This window comes from Anticarsia gemmatalis, chromosome 14 (genome assembly GCF_050436995.1).
Source record: "Anticarsia gemmatalis isolate Benzon Research Colony breed Stoneville strain chromosome 14, ilAntGemm2 primary, whole genome shotgun sequence".
Classification (NCBI taxonomy): Eukaryota; Metazoa; Arthropoda; class Insecta; order Lepidoptera; family Erebidae; genus Anticarsia; species Anticarsia gemmatalis.
In genome coordinates this window covers 923,213-936,817 of record NC_134758.1, presented here as the reverse complement: position 1 = coordinate 936,817, position 13,605 = coordinate 923,213, and the positions used below count along the sequence as shown (strand labels likewise).

Here is a 13,605-nt window from a genome sequence, read left to right as displayed (position 1 = left end):
GCAAAAGTAAACGATTCAAAAACTATAAACATTTATCAAATCCGCAAAGCAACCAACTTTAATAAATTTCGGAAGTTCTAGCAGAAATTAGATACCTAATGGATTCTTATTGGTATCAGAATTCAATGAGAATCAAATTGATAAATACATAAAATAAAGTCAAGTCTTTTCTGTGCTAGTTCCTACAAGAACAAAAAGTGGGAGAAAATGACACACACAATGAAAAATGTTCCTTCTAATCAATAATTGATTTCTATACTAATGATCGTACTGTTCAGATCAGAATTACGAAACATAAAATTGAAAATTTTAAAACTTATTGACTGAGACCTCTAATGCTGAATCTTCTTACTAATAGTCCACAAAGAAAATTACAATAAAAATATTCATATGTCATTCCAATAAGCATTTCAACAAATAAACCAAACTAACAAGACCAATCTTCACGCGTACAACATCACTAAGATTTCTCTAACAAACGGTTTACCTGCATGACATCAACCTGTTTATTCAAGGATGTTACTCGTCCTTACAACACATGACTCATTGAGACCTATTTAGATATATTACGTAGCTTTTATACCTAGCTTTAACCGCAACTTTGTAAGTAAGGATTGTTGTAAAACTTCAACCTGTGTGACTAAAATAGCCTATATTGTTTATCGGGGATAAATAGCTTTGCTGTGGCATAATATAGTATTCTAATTTTCATATCACTAATAGCCCAATTTTCCAAAATCAGTACAATCGAACATCGATTTTGACATTTAAAATTTACTGCAAATATAGTTTCTACGGTGCTCCGTAGACGCTGATCAGAAATTCATACAAAAATTTACGACAGCTAGGCGGTTGTCACTAGTCGATATTGGTAAGGAATCGTACCTCAGTATAGACAAAGCAACTGCACTTGCAAATTAATTTCGGAACGAATTAGGACATACAACCAATTGCACCCAACATGAATTAAGTACTACTATGAAACAAAACGAAAAGAAAACATTTATACGACTGAAGCCAGGTGCAAAACCAGCATCTTATTTAATTAGGAATCGCAATGCCCTACATTAAGTCTCAGAAACCTAAATTGTTTCTAAAAGTATGTTAATTCTCCTTAATTCTGTACATACATACATGCTCTATGCTCTTTATATCTCTATACTTTTGAGTATAACAAATCTTTCATTATCATTTTACTAGATTTTCTCCGTACCACAACGATTATTCGTATAATAGAACTTTGTAATACGGTATTTCTTAATGTAATTTACACGCACACCTTACTATAAAAGCAGCTCTTCATTTATATAATTCGTTTAATTTAAAATACCAATCATGTCTATCGAATGGCCAAATGACCAAAGAGAAAAGGCCGTATACAAAGGAGGCTACTTTATAATCGGATTTCAAACATGGTACGCAATCTGTCGCGAAGTGCATTTAAGGTTTTATCGCTGGGTCGGTCGGCGAACAAATTGCGGACGCTGCGTTTTTTTTGTCGCACCCACTTTGGGATGCGGCCCAACAGGAAGTTTTAACTGAGGTTTAAGAATACCAGGTTTTTTGACAAAATGTGGATTGTTAATCTTACTAATTTTAAGGTTATGCAATGGCTTACTTATGATTTTTTGTTATACAAAAATGTTGGAAGAATGAAAATGTTTTTGGTAATTGGAGCAATTACATTCTTTAGTTTTGTTTTGAGCAGAAAGCTAAGAAAGTGGCAACATTTTGTAGTCCTAATTTACTCTACTTGCAATAAAGAAGCTATTCGTTATACATCTGATTAATGACAACAAAATTCAGAATGATTCTTGGTTTTGCCCATAGCGACTCAATATTCAAAATCGAATAACGAGCTAAATAAATGCAAAATCTAGGCCACTGAGGCTACAAAGACATAAGAGTAAGTAAGCATTCTTTTGCAAAAATATTTTTTAAGTGTCATTTTAGTAAAAAAAGACATCGCTTACGCAAACTAGCATTTACGTAGGTTTCTTATTAAGAATATCATCTAACTCTATAGTAATAGTCCAATAGTAGTGGACCAATAAGTGACATGAATAAAATTCCCACAGAACAAAATCAAATCGATGACACTAATCTGAATTGACATCACCATTTTCTTTCATTATTCGACCAAATACGGTTTCTCATTCGAGTTCTCACCATGAAAACTAAATTATAATGTTAATAATGATTACTTATTCCAAATATGTCAATAAAATCTATTAAACACCTCATTGGTTAACTCCAGATTAAGTTTACGTTAACATATTATTAGAATTTTGAATGTAAAGCAGAGAATTTAGGTTCACATGCTTTGAGGTAAAATTATATTCTAATAAGCATGTAACATTATTCGATCAGTGACGTAATTTTACTCTTATTAGAATAAGTACTTGAGATTTCCATTTGAAATCATCAGTTCATCGGAAACCTAGCCAGGGTTTTTACCTGAGGTAAATATACCAATTCGTAATATGGATAATAGGTATGTAAAACGAAATGATGTGAAGTTTATAGAACCGATACAAAAAATCTGTTTTCACAAACCCTCTCAGTAGTGAACAACCGTACAAGAATCGAACCCATAACACTTTGATAACCTCTAGTAGTGCCGACTATTGTAACCACTGCGTCTCACGTGCTATTTCTTAACACTAAATATGCCTTCAAATGGAGCGATTTACTTATTATATCAGTTAATAAACGAATACTTATGTTTCTTAACAAGTGCTAGTTACACAATATTTTATGTGAAATACATGTACTTTCTTCGTAAGTCGTTTTCATAGTACCCATTCTATTAAAGTTCATGAAAAGTATAAACCCTAACTTAAAATCTCGCGTCCAAATTTAAAAAAAAATTACAATTAGTAATTAATAAACACAGTTTTCTTATTAATCAACCATTCTATTAACCTTTAACTAGTGACGTGTAGTCTCACAGGCGTCGCGTGTTTGGTAAATTCTCAGAATTGACAACTTCCCCCAGCTTGCCGCGACCCCGCGTCTCAGTAGCTTTTGTTTTAGTGCCAAAACGACCAAAGAAGGGAGAAGACGTGCCGTCGGTTATTAGACAACTTCGTAATTTCAATTATAAAATTGACTGTAGCCTGTGAGGCTACATGTCCTTAGTTGTCATACAAATATATTTTCGATTATTTCGATTATTCTACCGCATAGTGGACTTGAGCGGCGTGAATGCTCATATATTATATAATATACATCAGCCCAAGAATATAGATAGAGGACATTTTTTAAAGTCATTAGCCCGTTCGCTAGTGCTACCCCAAATGCAAAGACGTGTTGTGTGCAAGCTGTTACCAAGGGAGTTACGCCTTGTGATGAAACGAGTTCTGGCTGACGATATAGTTGAAGATGTCCAAAGTCCTGAAACCAGTCAAGGCAAACGAAGGGCATGCAGTATTTGTCCGCCTAATCTTCACAGAATGACTGTGTACACATGTGTCGGGTGTTGCAATCCCTTATGTTTGCAATGTTCTCGCCCCTTGTGTAAAAATTGCCAATGATTTATGCCAAATAGAGTATGTGTCAGAATTTTTATGTTTTGTTTTCAGAAGAAGCTTTTATGTTTTTTTTATTTTTATATTGTTTAAGTTTTCATAAAAGAAGTAAAATTTGTCATATAATTTATGTAAGGTCTACTAAAATGTTAAAATAACGATCTCATGTCAATTAAGGCTGAAAAGTACAAGTAAATGTTTATTATTATTTGTGTTTAAAGTAATTATATAAACTGATTGAATTCATTTATATTTGTTTTATTACATTCCAACAAATAAATATCAACTCAGTCTTAATCATTAGAATGCAATTTTATGCCAAAATTTAACTTTAAAAGTAGTAGCCTGTGAGACTACACGTCCCTTATAGTGTAATCAATTTGTCACGTCCCTAGTTAAAGGTTAATAAATATTTCCACATTCAAATATCAGAATCATTGACGCATAACTCACGGGTCGATGGGATGCGCGAGCGCACGTCAACTTGTCACTCAAGTGAGCGCGCTGTCGACGCGGTTCCGACCTGTGTGGACAGATGGCGTTACTAGTCACGTTTTGTTGGATAAAAATCTTTCGTAGGATTTTCATCAAAATTAGGAAATATTGTAATTTTAGAGTTGCGATTTAAATACAAAATGATAATATATTTTATTATACAAATTAAAATATATTTTGTTAGGATTTTCATTAGTGAATTTATTTATTATTAAGCATTATTTATAAGGTCTCAGTATTACACATAAATACTATAGATTTTATTATGTATATTAAAACACTTTCTAAGCTAACAAATGAATTTAATTGTGTCGCGCTAGTCCTTAAAAATAACCCTTCCGATTTCCAATTAAAGCTGGTTTGTTTTTACAAATAATTCCTTATTTCAAGAATTTCAGTCTTTCCAACAAAGAAAACAGCTATAAAAAAATAACAACAAATGTTTCGAAACATGAGTATTAAAATTATGATCCATACTTATTCTAAATAATACAAGTCTCAGCCTGGAATTGAAGCCTAGATCATTTACAACTTTGCCTTCAGACTAATGAGGCAAAGTTTATGAAGAGATAAGTTTTACAACAGTTTGCCCACGCGCATATAAAACGCGGTTGCAACTAAAAGTGCTATAAACAAACTTTACGTCCTACCTTCATATATGCAAAGTGGTGTAAGTTTTGAAATTGAGCGATTACAACGTGGAGTTACATTCGTTATTTTTCTAAACTTAGTAGGCATTCCTGCTTCTAGCATGCGAATTTGCAATTGACCACTAATTGACCACCCACTTAAGTAAAATATTGTCACTTATGATTGTTAATTTTACAACTCAGTTATTCGACAAACATCATAAAGAACACAGAACTGTTACAAAACTTGTTAATTGTTATTACTTTTTTAATATATTACCAGGTACTAAATTTCATTTTATTTTTGGGGGGGATTTCCACAAAATCTATACGGACGGTTAAATGCAGAAAGTATAATCGTAGCCTTAATCCTTCAAAGCTCTTACCATGCTAAAGATAAAATTATAGCCATTCCTAATTTATTTTTGTTCTTTATTTACTCATATCAAGTAATTTCTACATATTGCGCCTGTATCAAACGATAAACTAAAATGTCTACTCTTTTAACTTAAATACATCAAAATTGCAACCAACTTTGTCATAGTTTTAATATCAATGTAAACATGTAACGCACATCAACTTTATAACTGTGGTTTAATTGTGAGTTTATTGTATTTTTTATATCATAATAAACGTTTCTTTGTTTTAAATCTTATACTCTTTTATATTTTGGTGTCATAAACTTTGATAAACATCTGTGAGTAAGCCGCACTTTAGTTAAGTTGTTGTAAGGTATTTGCAAGTGTACTGTAGAACTGCTCTTACTATACATAGTAAGAGCAGTTCTGTCAATCTAAGTATGAGCTTTTGGAGACGACTGCAAGTAGAAATGTAATGTGTAAATATGATTTGGCTATATTATGTATTAGTATGATATTAGTAATCAATGACACATAACCTAAAGAGGTTATATAGTGGCTTCCTGATGCCTGCAATCGGCTACAATATTCCATGAATAATACATAAATACTAAAACTAAAGGATAATTACAATCTCTATTCAGTTTTGGGCTATCTATGGTCAGCTTAAGGCTGTACTGAGAAAACAATAGGCCAGTAAAATTGTTGACTAATTGCTAGACTTAAAACTAGTGTAACGGCAATGACTTTGTAATTTTCGTACCAAACCTTAGTCCACAGCAAACTCGCTGTTTGATCGTAGAATTATAAATAAACTAACTATGAGAGTAACTAAACTAGCTTTCGCCTCCGCGTTCGATGATTTCCCGCGATAAAAAATCTAAATTTAAGGTCTAAAATCCGTCTAGTAGATTTTTTTACGTGAGAGAGTAACAAACGTACATCCTTCCATCTTTACAAACTTACGCATATAAAATAACAATCATAAGCCTAAATCATCGCCAAAGAATTCCACGATAAAACAAAAACTACAATTAACATCACAATACCTATTTATACCAGTGCCCTAGAACCTTCCAGTAACTGTCAGATATCATACGTTTTATTGCAATACTGAGAACTCTACAAGGCTTTACAAGGCTCTACATATTTCTGTCTAAACATTAAGGCTCTATGGACTGGTATAATTTATCAAACTAATATTTTGCTCTATATTTTATTGTTGTCCCTCCACATTGAAATAAAAATACGGCAGACGTTATGAATAAAAAATGTAAAATTTGGTGTGTTTTTGGGGTTCTGTTAGCAATATGAATAAGAATAAAAATCGCAAATATAAGTTGCTTAAAACTTGGAACATCATTAATTTAATTGCACTATTTTTTAACTAGGCTATTTACACTTACATAATAGTTTTTTTCTTTAGAACAATTCTTGAAGGTATGCAACGTCCCCAAACCGCAATTGGCCAGCATGGTTGACTCAAGGTCTAACCCCTCCCTCATTACGGGAGGAGACCATTGCCCAGCAGTGGGGCATTAATGGGTTCAATTTATTACTTTCAATACTCTTTTTATTATGTACAGATTGTGGATAGATATACACAGATAGACATTGACTAGGTAAGTTTTTCTTTAACAATAGATTAGGAACTTCTTACTTCTCTTTGTTTAGTAGTAAATTGTTCAGTAATTTTTTTATCTAAACTTGTTCACATTTTGTTTCAAAGTCAGATATTATAGAAAATGATAGATAATACTGATCTACGGAATCCAAAATGTATTTCAAAGGTCGCTCTTTTCTTTTTTTTCGGCAACATCGAAGTTCGCCCACACGACAGAACATTTTTTTGCGATCCACATTTTGATTAATGCGCTCCTGCACATCGTTCGGATTTTTATCGTTTTTGGTCCGTCCTTTTACAATGTGGCCCGATTTTTTGTCTCTCCTCTGATATGTTCTGTCATTCATTTATGTTCAGGTGATATTTTATTGAAACGGTGACGGTTTTTAAGTGTAACGGCTTGGATTGAGACGGCGTGTACTGAATTTTGTGTCGGCTGTATCTTATAAAAAAAATATGTAGATAAGTATTTCTCAAAACAAAAATTTCACTCGTTCTTTTCTTTTTTAAATAAGCCTCAAACACCTTTCATACAATAAAGTACGTCTGCCTATGTCTCTTGGGAGATGTAAAATTAGTGATGATGACTATTAGTATATTAACCACGGTGCTATAAAAAGTACTTTTAAAAAACCTCATGCGTATACTATGCGAAGTTACTGCTTTATCGATCAGGCTGGTAACGTCAAAGAAAAGTGATGTTGTAAACGAGGTAACATCCAAGTAAAACAGTATTATTTTCAAAAATATCGCAAAGAAACGACATACCTGAATACTCTCTAAACAGTTCATACAATCACTATTAACAACTGCTACGAGAAACTAATTGAAGACACCATATCGCAAACCTCAAAGCGTGCCTTCAGCCTACCATCTGCCACTACACACTTTCACTGTGACAATCAAATAATCAATTAACCAAGAATCAAACCTTAGTCCTCAAAGCAGCAGGACACCAACAGATCAATATTTTACTGACAAAATACAAAAAATAATACAAAAGTTCAAATACCTTGACGAATGACTTCAATTCATTTTCAATTTATGTTCAAAGAGTACTTGAATATATTGTTCGAAACCACAAAAAAAATTGTACCATATAACTAGACACATTAGGTTGAAAATTAAACGAGTTTGTTTAAGTAATGTTTGAGCGAATGTGAATTGTATCAATAGGGCTAAATGCAATCATTTGACTTGATCTTTCATAATATTGTGTGGTAAAATGTGCAATACGATTATGGGAAAGAGTCCGTTTAGATTTTTTTGTAAAGGTAAGTTGACCAAAGTTAGTAAATCGTAACTTACGATAGTGTGAACATAACTCGGATTATTGACACTCGAAGTACACTTAAAATAGTGAAAAGAGTGACTCTCTTGATATTTTTTGCTATTTTCAAGTACTTTACGTTATAGTAAAACAAAATATGTTTAGGTTTGAAAGTTCCAAAATATGGTTATTTGTAGCAGATTTCGAAAAAAATAACCCAAAGACGTACTTACAGGACCAGTTAATATAACACTTAAAAAAGGTTTTAAAATAGTTTTCAAAAAACCAATATCAGTATGACGACACAATCAATCAAAAGCCAACAGATGTCTCATAATTAACACCTTTACATCAAGATTCACAGAACTTTTGATATCAACCCTCAAATCGCTACCCCTAAACCAGATAACCAAAAACACCCCAAAAAAGAACAATCTGTTAACCATTTTACACATTTATCTCAAAACAGACTCAAATTTATACTAGAATTATTATACATATTATTATGAAAATAGATCTGGACGTCTGTCTGTTAAGATTTTACTCCTAAATAGCAAAACCGATTTTGATAATGTTTTGGAGGCCCGAAGGTCTAAGAACCGCAAACACACGTTGCATTTTTGGTAAAAAAATTGTTTACTAGATATGATACAATCAGTGTAAAGCGAGTGCAGCCGCGGGATTCAGCTAGTTCTGTTCATATTTTCACACATTTGCCCCAAAACAACTTCCAAATTTTTTGAAAAAATGCCACAAATGTCATTATAGTCATTGGAAATGACGCGTGAATCCATAAAATATGTTCTATGATAAAGATCAGTGCGGCTGGGTCGTTGAAGACCGTACAAACAGATGCTGTGGTGACAATAGAGGTTTATTCGGTAGGCGGTGACGGGTGACTGTGGTTCAAATTGTTGATATGCAACCGCAGTAGCAAGGTAGAAATGTGTGGATAAGATATATTTATATCTATCGACTATCGATTTCATCCGCGTGGTTGGTGACTTAGGACATCATTTTCATACAAATTTTCATCTCCTATTACATTCTGCTGAATTAAAAGATAGATTTAGAGATAAGATTGATCCATATCAGAAGTCGTCGTGATCATTTACAGTCTTACAGCAATCGCACGACACATTTTGACGTGCCGTTCGCTACTGAAGTAGCAATTCCACTGACTGAAATTCTTTCAGGGCTTTTTACTTATTTTTTTTATTAATAAGACATTGATGTCGAATTATGTATTGATAACCATTTTTATAAATGTCTTTAATTATTAAAATAACATTTTATATCGTAGACGATACACGACACAAAATTCTCCAAATACCGCTAAAACACATCCACACTATCCTAACGCAGTCAAAATAATCGTAACAAATTACAGTATATTATACATAAAAGCAATAGTAATTTATCTTCGCGAACCACAATGGTAACGACAACATTGTTCAATGCTCACAATATTGACACGTTTTTGTTCAAAATACGCTCTGGGGTACAACAGACCCCCACTTAACATCACATTGTTTGGGCAAATGTCGCTGATAGATCATTGAGGGTTGAAAAGTTAAGTGTAGGATTTTTTTGAGGTATGAATGCGATATAATGTCATAAATATAAGGTTATCGTGATTATTAAACAGACGCAGTTCTCGGAATGTCAACATTCAGATATTATGGAATAACTTAAAGAAAACAGTAGCTCTATTTTCGCAGTACTAAAGATTAGTAGCAAGCATTTGACATTTATAATTACGTAGGGAAAATACTTTGTATGACAGGCGGTCAGTCAGACTGGAATATGTTCAGATTTTTTACAGATTTACAGGATCAAAAGATGAGGTATCTTAAAATGCGAAATCACTGCGCACTAGATAAGCCTAAATATATATACGAGAATCTCCCAAATGGTATTATCCAAACCAATTATACCTAATTCTGTATTACATTTTCCTTATACATTAAAGGCCGTCTTTCAAAATTAGTTGATTAGGTACTGAAATCATTCCAGTCCGCGATTTGTTTACTTGTAAAAATTCTAGTGCCACAACAACTTAAAAAAACTGTCATTAAAGTTTCATTGATAAAAAGAAATCAAAAACCATGCCCTATGTAAAGTCTTCAATGAACAAAATTGAACTCCCATTCAAATTCTATTTCTTTACAAAGCGACACAGTACACTGTATCGTTTTTCAACTATTTAGTCACAGTGTATATGTTTGTACGAGCAACAGTGGGTGATAAATTTGCGAGTGTCCTGTGTTCACTCGAAGCATTGTCAATTTTGTATTGAGGACGTACCATTGTTGCGTGCCACTTCGATTTTGCTCGGATTTGTGGATCTTGGCTTGTGTTATGATCTGAAGCGTTATTTTGTAATCCTCCCTTACTCATTTCTAATATAATTTATTATTTAAATACCAAAAAAACATAACATGTTTTTTCGGTTTTCGTGTCTAGGTTAAATAGTATATATGTCGCAGTAAGATAGATAAAGCCGTAACATAGTTATATCCCTAGGGATATAATTATATGCCGGCACATAGTTATAATGAGAGTTTGAAGATGTCGCCGGAGCCCCGCTTCGCGGGGCTCCTCCTTCTGGGTGGTTTAAAAAAAAATAACCACGAAGGCTGAGGTGGGAGCTTCGCTTCGCTCGCTCCCACCTCAGCCTTCTAACCTAACCTACCCATGTCGGTTTGCCCAAAACTTCTTCTTTATAACTATATTACGGTATATAATTATATCCCTAGGGATATAACTATGTTACGGCTTTATCTATCTTACTGCGACATATACTTTACTCAAAAACAACTTAGCATTGTATTGCCAAATTGATCCATCTATTGCTAAAAAAGTATATCCCGATATTATAAATGTGAAAATCCGTTCGATATACTATAACACTTCATCCGGTGACCTACAGAACTTACTATGAAGGTATTTAAACGTACGGGATCGAAAAGAGACTGTATTAAATTTTGTACAACCGATTCATAAAGTGCAGAACCCCACTGATCAACTTACAATGACTATCCATCTAGAACAGATAGTTTTTAAATAGCATTATCATATTATTACGTAAGGATCTCGTCACCAATATCCTCTTCCTCTCATCTCCTACTCCACATCCTCAGTAAACGTCCAACATTACCACGGACTAGCGCACAATACATGTTCGTTAGCGCGAAACATCTCAGTTTTTACGCGTACCAGATTATCTCCTGTACGACTGTTATGCACCCATTAATCAATGGGAATATGGTTATTGGGATTGTTCTTAAGGATAATGTTGGACTTCACGATCGCAATAGTCTTGAGTTTGCTTTTAATGTGTACTTTAAATGGAACTAGTTTGTTTGAAAAGCCATTTCTGTCTGAGGTTTGTAAATTCATTAACTTTAAGATTGAAATTCTGTTAAATAGTACCCCGTCGTCCCAGAATGTTGTTTATTATTATGACAACAAAACGAAAATGCAAACTAAAGTAAGTGAATCCTAAAATAAAAATACTCTGTTTTTTACTGAGACACGAAGATAATTGATCTCCTGGCTTTGGTAAAAAAGAGTTACATTGTTAAACCTTAGCTAAATATAAATTATTTGATCTAATCGCAATTTTTGAATAATTTGAATTGTTTGTATTTTTTATTAATGAACTAGGACTGAGGCACTCTTTCAAGAAACATTCTCTCACAGCAAACCTCCCTCTCTCTCTGTCAGCCTTTCTTATACTCTCCCTTCACTTCGCCCTATCTTTGACGTCGTCTTTCTCAACCTCTGATGCTTTCATTGGTCTCCCTGTTAGGTTTTTTCTGGAGACAGACCGCTCCAGCTCTCTTACTAAAAAAAAACTTAAATCCCAAAGCAAACCTTACTAGCAAAAATCATTATCACCCGTACAATAACAAATCTACGGACAATAATTAAAACCGTCACGATGTAGACAATCTCATCTGTAAGGCACAGCTCTCATTGTGCGAGTGACGCGAGTGACGTAACAACGGGAACAGACGCGTGGGCGCGCACAGCGCATGCGTCTACAATGATCACAGATTTGTTTAGGGACTGTACTCATAATTTACAATTACAGTTTGATGGACTAATACTCATAATTTTAAATTTAAATATGATGAACTAAGGAATAAAGATTTGGCGAACAATCTAACCTTAACCAAAGACTTATCAAATTACTATATTATCCTTTTACACTTATTTTTGCAAGATATCTATGAATAGTTGACACTATTTGTTTTGAGCTTTTAACGTAACTTCGAACTCATAATTTGCAAAAACCAAGAATTATCTTTGATGTGACTCTTGTCTGGGGGCACGGAAGTGCCCCCGCAAGTCGAGCAAAAAAAAGCGGCACGGCCGTACCATCCTTTTCTCGAAGCAATTCGGGCTATTTTCGACCCCCCTATAATGTCGTTGTGGATAAAACAAGAAGCCTGGATTTTCAGCAACTAATTATTCATTGTATAAACACGGTATATTTAAAATTTCAGTCAATTTGAACCAGTAGTTTAAGAATGACAACTAGTTAAAATTTTGAATTTTGTCACTCACTGATTCACTGACTCACTGACTCACCGATCATCAAAAGTCTAAGGTACTTCTAGCAGACTTAGAAGCTTAAAATTTAGAATACAAATAGGGTTTAGTGTCTTAATCCTGGGAAAAATCCAATATTTTCTAATTTCAGTCCAGTTTTCTAAATACACTAACTGCAACATTAACTTTGTAATCCCATATAAATGTATAAGATTACAAGATTACATTTGTAGTTAAGAATAATTACTACTGTAGAAAATAATAAATAATATGTGTAGATAGGTACATACTATACGAGGCATAACGGGAGGGGATATAGGGTGGGTAAGGGTGTTTAGCCCATGAAAATGAAAAACATTCCCATAGGAAAATATGTTGAATTATAAGAAAAAACGTCTTTCCATACAAATTGGACTAATGTTCGTTCTACAAAAAGAAGTGAGATGCCACCAAAAACATTCTGTAAAAACCTCAAGTCTCGCAGCTCAGTCTTTCTGGCGTAAAAAGTGGTGAGATCTATATAATACCAAGTCGATTAATCTATTTCGTCTCTACTTAAAGGACCTTCTGTCTTAAGTTATTACATAAGTTATTATCATGCCAATATTAAAAATATTTTACGTTTAAAACAAATAGATCGACTTGGTCATCGCATGAAAACACAAATTCGCCATAAAAATTTCAGGAGCATTAACTTCTCGTCGTGCTGTGTAGTGTAATACATACAAATCATGCGATGGCCAAGGCGGTCTATTTGTTTTAAACGTAAAATATTTTTAATATTGGCATGATAATAACTTATGTAATAACTTAAGACAGAAGGTCCTTTAAGTAGAGACGAAATAGATTAATCGACTTGGTATTATATAGATCTCACCACTTTTTACGCCAGAAAGACTGAGCTGCGAGACTTGAGGTTTTTACAGAATGTTTTTGGTGGCATACAAATTATACATATAATTGTTATATAAATGACACTTCACGAACCCAATAAGCAAAGAGTAAATACCAGTTATGGCACACATTTTTCTGCATGTACCAAATTGTGTACACCAAATTTCAATAACTTCCATTTTCAACAGCATTTGCGTTAGGAAACTTAATATACCTTAAGATACCCAGTTTGACGAACTAATTA

General features: G+C 33.4%; 1 protein-coding gene across 1 annotated transcript in view; it reads right to left on the bottom strand.

Moving 5' to 3' along the window:
* Nucleotides 1-13,605, bottom strand: part of LOC142978348 (uncharacterized) — a 486,788-nt gene that overhangs the window by 140,753 nt on the left and 332,430 nt on the right. The window lies entirely within an intron of this gene.